Source organism: Vipera ursinii (genome assembly GCF_947247035.1).
Source record: "Vipera ursinii genome assembly, chromosome: 1".
In the NCBI taxonomy this organism is placed as follows: Eukaryota; Metazoa; Chordata; class Lepidosauria; order Squamata; family Viperidae; genus Vipera; species Vipera ursinii.
In genome coordinates, this window is record NC_139512.1 from 350,570,359 (window position 1) to 350,578,694 (window position 8,336).

Genomic DNA, 8,336 nt, shown 5'->3' on the forward strand with positions numbered 1-8,336 from the left:
GATTTCTCAGTGACTTCATTGTGATTCAAGACAAAAATTTTTAAGATGTGTGGACTTTAACTCCCAGAATTCCTCAGCCAACCCAGGCTTGCTGGGGAATTCTGGGAGTTAAAGTCCACACTGATTTGAACTATTATTCAAGACACAGAACCCCCATTATTATCTTCATAGTACAGTAGCAAGTGTATAATCCTAACCATGGGGTCAGATACTCCATTCTGATAGCTCAGAGACAAGCAACTTGGGCCTGCCTTCACAGCCCATCCCAATGGATCCAAAATATGGATTTACAACAACGTTATAACCTAGTGATGGTAGTGCAGCACTTTTGCAGTCCCTCTGAAAATTCCCAGGCTGGAAACGAGAACTTACGCATCAGATTCTACCTTCTACTACTAAGTGAAGTACGGCATCTGTGGAAATGGATTCAACATTTCAAGATGGCTGCCACTCCTTTCTATATGCACCTCAGGTAAAAAAAAAAGGGGGTTTGAGTGGCGTTCTGATTTTATTTATTTTTTACTCAATAGCAATTTCCCACAATTGGTGGGATGGTGGGCTCCTTTGGAATTTAGAACACACAGGTCTCTGAGATTGTGTAGGCGAAGCTGATCACAAAACATCCATTTGTCAAGAGGTAAACAGGAAATTGATGTTTCCTAGCTGCACGTCTACTGCAAATCACTGCAGTTGTAAAGAGAATTATGGTTAAATGAATCCGGCTTCCCTCACTGACGTAGCTTGTTGGAAGGTTGCAAACAGTGAGCACATCAAAATTCAGGGGGCAACCAGCATAGATTTACAATGGCTGAATGCTGCAACCATTGGAAATACATGCTGGTTGCCAAGCACCTGAATTTTGATCACATGACCAGAGGAAAACTGCGATGGTCTTAAGTGCAAGGACCCATTGTAAGTCAACATTTTTCAATGCCAGGGGGCTTCAACCTTGGCCCTTTTATGACTCGTGGACTTCAACACCCAGAATTCCTCAGCCAGCATGCCTGGCTGAGGAATTCTGGGAGTTGAAGTCCACGAGTCATAAAAGGGCCAAGGTTGAAGACTCCTGTTCAATGCCATCATAATGTTGAACAGTTCCAATGATTGTTTCCCCGCCTTCCACCTCCCACCGACCCGTGGTTACATGATCACATTTGGGCACTTGGCAACTGGGCTGAGTTACACTATTTGTAGTCATGTGACTGTGTTTTACAAATATTTTGCCACAAACTGCCGTTTTCTTCCCTTTTCATCAAAACTGTGCCCATAGCAAACCATTGGTATACTTAATGACTGCAGCATTCACCTAACAACTGTGGTAGCAGCTTTACAACCACCATATTTGCTTAACAAGTACAGGTAGTCCTCAACGTACGACCACAACTGAACCCAAAATTTATGTTGTTAAGTGAGACATTTGTTAAGTGAATTTTGACCCATTGTGTGACCTTTCTTGCCTTGGTTGTTAAGCGAATCATGGCAGTTGATAAATTGCCTCGTTTGTTAAGTGAATCTCACTTCCCCATGGACTTTGCTTGTCAACATGTCGCAAAAGGGGATCTCATGACCTTGGGACACAGCAACAGTCATAAGTATGAACCAGTTGTCAAGCTTCTGAATTTTGATCACATAATCATGGGGAATGCTACAAAGTTCATAAGTGTGAAAAATGGTCATAAGTCACTTTTCCAGTACCATTGCAACTTTGGTCACTAAATGAACTGTTGTAAGTTGAGGACTACCTGTACTACTGCAAAAAAAGTCATAAATCTGGCTTGGTCACGTGATTGTTCTAGTGAGTTATGATTATGAGGGACAGGCTCAATAACAACTTATTCATGGGCATTTGTTTAATCGTTTTTAATTTTTGTATCTTGTTTTTTAATATGTATTGCCCTGTTCACCGCCCTGAGTCCTCCGGGAGAAGGGCGGTATACAAATAAAATTAATAATAATAATAATAATAATAATAATAATAATAATAATAATAATAATAATAATAAACAACTTGAATTATTACAGTCGTAATTCAGGCAGAGCACCAAAGAACTGAGGCCTTTGAACTATGGTGCTGGAGAAGACTCCTGCGAGTCCCTTGGACTGCAAGGCGATCAAACCGGTCAGTCCTAGAGGAGATCAGCCCTGACCGCTCTTTAGAAGGCCAGATCCTGAAGCTAAAACTCAAATACTTTGGCCACCTAATGAGAAGGAAGGACTCCCTGGAGAAGAGCCTAATGCTGGGAAAGGTTGAGGGCAAGAGAAGAAGGGGACGACAGAGAATGAGGTGGCTGGATGGAGTCACTGAAGCAGGAGGCGTGAGCTTAAATGGACTCCAGAAGATGGTAGAGGACAGGAAGGCCTGGAGGAACGTTGTCCATAGGGTTGTGATGGGTTGGACACGACTTCGCAGCTAACAACAATTCAAGGACTCTCTGAATGTATATATATTTGAGAGATGTTGAAAGAAAAAGAGATTAGACATAAACAAAAGATAAAAGGTGAACCAGTTGGCAGCTTATTTCATAAACAGCAATTCAGCTCAGGTGGAGAGAAAGCTGAGGAAAAAGTATTTGAAATCACCCCCCAAAGATTCCATCTTATCTCTTAAATGGCAACTCAGTCCAGGTGGAGAAAAAGTGGTTCAAAGCATTCAGAGTAGGGGTCTTCAAACTTGGCCCTTTTGTGACTTGTGGACTTCAACTCCCAGAATTCCTTAGCCAAGCACGCTGGCTGAGGAATTCTGGGAGTTGAAGTCCACAAGTCATAAAAGGGCCAAGTCTGAAGACCCCTGATTCAGAGAGTCCCCACCTTAATGAACTTTATTTATTTATTTATTTATTTATTTATTATTTTATTTTATTACATTTATATACCGCCCTTTCCCGGAGGACTCAGGGCGGTTTACAGGGTAATTAAAAACCAAAATACAAAAGTTAAAAAACCAAGTTTTAAAAAAATTAAATTTATCCCTGTATAAGTAAAACCCCAATTAAAATAAATTAATCCTCAGAACTCACTAGAAGGGAAGGGAAGAATTCCTGCTTGCCATTTCCAAGACTCTGTCTTCACCCCACAACTTCACAAGTATGGAAATCATTGAATAGATAATGCACGGGTACAACAAGATCCAGAGTCACTCTGAACAAATGGGGCTATCTGGTTGCTTCTGCTCTTTGTGATTGCGGTGACTTGCAAACAACACACCTGTATATCTGACCTTCGTGCGCCAATCAATGTACACTGTGAGGACCTAATGGCAGCAAATGCTAGTTTCTGGGCAAGATCTGTTTAATTTGTATGTCTTTTAACCTTGTATTTTATATTTTCAATTTTATGTCATATAGAATGGCTTCTTTTAATTGTGATGCTTCTGATGCAAATAAACAAACCTCACAACTAGCATTAAAGAGACCAGACTGCTATCTGTGTCCTTCTTCTCTCCCAGCTGGGTAAGATTTGACAGTCTATGTTTGTGGAACACATATGTGTACACATGCCAGTTGCTGTGTGTGACATTGCTTCTCCACCCAACCCTTGTTTCTCTGCAAACACCAATGCCTAAACATCAATGCCAAGGGAGGCACCTGTGAACGACTGTGGTGGGAAGCACTTTGTGGCTCCAAAACATTTTCTGAGCTGCTTCGGCTTTTGCAGAAGAAACTTCCCTGCCAGGCTGAAGAAATAAGCTTCCAAAAGCAATTGTCTTGCATGCCGTGATTTATGCACAATGCGTACAAAGGCAAGGGAAGCGGGGAGCACTTTTTGCATGAGAAACACAGCCATTCCCCTTGTCAAACACAACCCCCCTCCTCCTGCCTTCCTTTCTCCCCTTTCCCCTTCTCCTTGATGCCTAGTTGAATTCCAGCCTGAATTCCTGCTTCAAAATAACTGTAATTATCTCTAATTGCCATGATTATTTCAGGTTTTTTAGTATGCAAAAGGGAGCAGAAATTGGTGTGGGCTCTTTCTCCACTTGGGTGCCAGAAATACGCAGCTAGATTGCTCAGATTGAGATTTGTGTGTGTCTATGAGTGGGAGAAGCTTATACAAATCTGCCAGTGCAGCCAAGTGATGTTGAACAGTTGGGGAGGGGGGGGGGACTTTTTTCTTGTTAAGATAGGAAAACAGGTGTACAGGTAGTCCTCAACTCCCACAACTGAGCCCACAATTTCCGTTGCTAAGTGTGAAATCTCTTTGGAGAGTTTTGCCCCGTTTTACGACTTTTCTGGCCACATTTGTTAAGGGAATCACTGTAGTTCTTAAATCATTAACAAGACGGTTAAGTAAATCTGGCTTCCCCACTGACTTTGCTTGTCAGAAGGTTGCAAAAGGGGATCACGTGACCATGAGAATGCTGCAACAAGTGTCAAGTCAGTTGCCAAGCTTCTGAATTTTGAACATGTGACCATGGGGATGCTGCAACAGTTGTAAGCGTGAAGAATGGGCATCAGTCACTTTTTTTTTATAGCACCATTGTCGCTAAATGAACTGTTGTAAATCGAGGACCACATGTATTCCACTTCCCTTAGATCACAGATGTCTATGGAGATTCTCAATCATCCAGGTCAGGGGTAGGCAACCTTGGCTCTTGTGACTCGTGGATTTCAACTCCCAGAATTCCTGAGCCAGTCACGCTGAGGAGAAAGGGAGAGGTTTCCGTGCTGAGCCATGGCAGCTCAGGAATTCTGGGAGTTGAAGTCCATGAGTCATAAAAGCCAAGGTTGCCTACCCCTGACCATGAGGAAAGAAGGAAAGAGATGCTGCCCAAGGGACTATCGGAGAACAGAGGGTGTAGCTCCCAGCTGCATAAACGGCAGAGAAAGAAAGGATCCTCCCTAACTTGTTAGGCTATAACAAAAGAGGCTGGCGGCAGATCTGAACTGTCAAACGTGCAAGATTCTGTTAATGTGGCCTTACATAAAGTTGAATTAACTCATTAGTCTGCTTCCTGTCTGGCCTACCTAGGAAGGCTGACATCAGGTTGCTAACCCACATTGATAAAGCTATTAAATAGGAGTAGAACTTGAGAGTCTAGCTCAGGGGTAGGCAACCTTGGCTCTTTTATGACTTGTGGACTTCAGCTCCCAGAATTCCTGAGCCAACTATGCTGAGGAGAAAGGGAGAGGTTTCCATGCTGAGCCATGCCAGCTCAGGCATTCTGGGAGTTGAAGTCCACAAATCATAAAAGAGCCAAGGTTGCCTACCCCTGATCCAGGTCATAGTTATCCCAAAGGTGCTTTTTCAGGAGGCAATTGGATTTTCTCGTTTTTCTTTTTATCTTTAAAGGCGTTTCGCTTCTCATCCAAGAAGCTTATTTAGCTCTGATTGGGGAATGAGAGGATTTATACTCCTTGCAGACAGCTGGTCATTTGCCTTCTTCTAGAGAGTCGTTGAGGCCACTTGGAGGTTTATCTGTGTCCTCCCCTGAGTGGTGCAAATGGGTGTGGGGCCTTCTGGGAACTGCTGAAAGGACTGTGTTATAAGCAGTGCTTTTTTTGTAAAAGAAAAAGGTGCCGGAACTCACACATACAACCTGCCTTGCCTACCCTACAAGGTTCTATCCAAAAAAAGGTGCTGGAACTGCGTTCTGAGCATTCTATGACAAAAAAAAGCCCGGGTTATAAGTAGGAGGGTGTTATAGGTAGGTGGTGTATCCCTCTCCCTCTGTTGTTCCATTCTCCTCCATTGATCAAACTGATTCCATTATTGGCTCCATCACTTGCACTGAGTTCCAGGAAGAACAGAAAAGCTCCTTCTGATAACTTTTGCTTATCCCAAAGGTGCTTTTTCAGGAGACAACTGGGCTTCCTTTGTTTTTCTTTGTGAAAGACGTTTCGCTTCTCATCCAAGAAGCTTCTTCAGCTCTGACTGAATGGTGGGGAATGGAGGGATTTATACTCCTTGCAGACAGCTGGTCATTTGCATTCTTCTTCTTCTTTTGTGGGAGGGATGAGAAATGTGTTGAAAGAAAAACAGGAAAAGTCCAGCTGCCTTGTGGAAAAGCACTTTTGGGATAACGAGGACCTGAATGACTAAGAATCTCCATGGACATCTTTTGCTTATATTTGCCTTGTTTAACAGCATCTCGATGGCCAATCTGTTGAGGATATCTATATGTCATTTTTCTTAAGCTGTCCATCTGCTGGTCTTCTACTTTAGCAGAGCAGATCAATACACTGGAGTGAAGATTGAGCCTGGAAGACCAGAAACATATTAGTTTCATCAGCCCCTCTGGAAGCCTATGAAAAAACTCACATTTGGTTTCCTCAGAAAAGCTGCACTTGGGGGCGGGAAGGGTCCTGAGGGCCCAACAAGAGAAGAAACAGCCAGAGATCTCCTTGTCCAATGGGCCACCACTTAAAAAGCAATTAAAATGTGAGACTCCCACGGAAAGTGGCAAAACAACTCTGTATTCATTCTCCATTCATAAGTAGCTTGCTCTGTCAGAAATGTACAGATATTCAGGGTGAAAAGCTGCCGCTTATTTGTCAATTGTCTTTTTGGGCCTGCAGAAAATCCCAACCAAATAGGAAGGAATTTGATTAAAAGGCGTAATTTTCTTGTGGGTTGCAGCTCACTTCATCAGTTCCTAATAAAAAATGTTAGTCACAAAAAGTACTACCGGATTTTTAAAAAAATTTTTTTGCCACCATAGAATAACACAGGCTCTCCTGCTTTAATGCCTTTAAAAGATGCCTTACAGGTAGTCCTCGACTTACGACCACAACTGAGCCCCAATTTTCCATTGCTAAGCAAGATTTTAGGACCGTTCTAACCACAGTTGTTAACTGAATCGCTGCAGTTGTTAAGGTCGGAACATGGTTGTTAAGTGAATTTGGCTTCTCCGCTAACTTTGCTTGTCAGAAGGTCATGAAAGGGGATCACATGACCCCAAGACACTGCAACTGTCATAAATACCTGCCAGCTGCCAAGAGTTTGAATTTTGATCATGTGACCATTGTGATGCTGTAACGGTGATGTGTGAAAAACAGCCATAACTTTTTTCAGTACCGTTGTAACTTCAAATGGTCATTAAATGAACTGTTGTAAGTCGAGGTTTACCTGTACTGTGCTTCTGAAGGTCTCTGAACAGTTGTTATACCAGCAGGACTGGGGCCCTCAAGGGATGGGTGAAGTTATGAGGTGGCTTCGTTACTATTATTTCCATCCCACCATCTATTATTCTCCTTTTCCTATTTTAGTTCTACTTTTACTTCTGCTTTTCTCTCTTTTAATAATTATTATACACTGGCTTTTAGATAATGATTGTGTTATTTATAGGTACTATTGGATTCCTATACATACAACACCCAGAGTCGTTTTGTGTGAAATGGCCATATAAATTTGACCATATAATTTTGATAATGAACAAATAAATACATTTAATAAGGGTCCCTGCCTAGCGTATTTTGAATTATAAATAAAGAATAAAGAAATAAATTAATAAGGCTCCCCTGTCTATCACATTTTGATTAGTAAATAGATTTAATAATGTATATTGATTTATAAAGAAATGCATTTAATAAGGAGCCCCTTCTATCATATTTTGATAAATACATTTAAACAAAGGACCCTGTCTATTAAATTTTAATTCTAACAGTTTAATTTTTTATGTAGGGTTTTTATATTCACACATATTATTGCACACTGCCCAGAGTCCCTCTCTTCCACTGAGATGGGCAGTTAAAGAAATGCGAAAGATAATAAACGTATTTAATAAGGGTCTCTTTCTATCATATTTTGATTTCTAAATAAATAAATGCATTTAATTGGTGTCCCTTTCTATCATATTCAAAATGACAATGTTATGACAAATTTGGGAGAACAGATCTAAAGCTTTCAAGGTCACACGACCTTGCATTATAATCTGAATTAGAAAATAGATGAGGATCACTTTGTTTCTAAGCCATCCTCCTTAACAGCGCTCAGTTCTCTGCCTGGGCTGAGTTTGGCTGAAGTGTCAGGAACTTGATCTATTGCTCCCAGACTGCTGATACAGTTAATCTTTGGACTAATTTAGATGAAAGTCACTGCATTACAGTTAGAACAAATATTTCCTTTCTCTTCTTTTGGTTTGGCATGCAATTTCCAGAGCAGTTTAGAAACAGCAAGAATAATTTTAAAACTAACCATTAAGCTAGCACGGCCCTTTACATTTAGAGGAAAATTACCCCTGCAGCTAATCAGTAAAGAAAATCAAATAAATGATCACTGTTATTTTTACTTGAAATCTCTATTTTGCCTAATAGTACAGGGCTGTCCTTGACTTACGACCACAACCGAGCCCAAAATTTCTGTTGCTAAGCGAGACAGTTAAGTGAGTTTTGCCCCATATT